This window comes from Octopus bimaculoides, chromosome 8, assembly GCF_001194135.2.
Source record: "Octopus bimaculoides isolate UCB-OBI-ISO-001 chromosome 8, ASM119413v2, whole genome shotgun sequence".
Classification (NCBI taxonomy): domain Eukaryota; kingdom Metazoa; phylum Mollusca; class Cephalopoda; order Octopoda; family Octopodidae; genus Octopus; species Octopus bimaculoides.
The window spans coordinates 91,029,617-91,029,892 of record NC_068988.1 but is presented as its reverse complement, the minus strand read 5'-3'; positions in this window follow the sequence as shown (position 1 = coordinate 91,029,892).

Genomic DNA, 276 nt, shown 5'->3' with positions numbered 1-276 from the left:
AGCCCAGAAACAAAAAAAAACTTTTAATTCTACATTCCTCTTCCTTAAAATAGCAAACATTCCCTAGCTACACACAAAAGAGAAAACTTGTTAAAAAGACGGGTCAGTTTCTCTGCAATTTTTTGTAAATTTTTAAATATATCTCCTGAGTATATATATACTACCAAATACTTTTTGTTGAATACTCTCTTTTAAACTGTTTTAGACATATTCTTATTATTATTATTATTATTATTATTATTATTATTATCAAAGAATGTATATATGTAGTTTAAT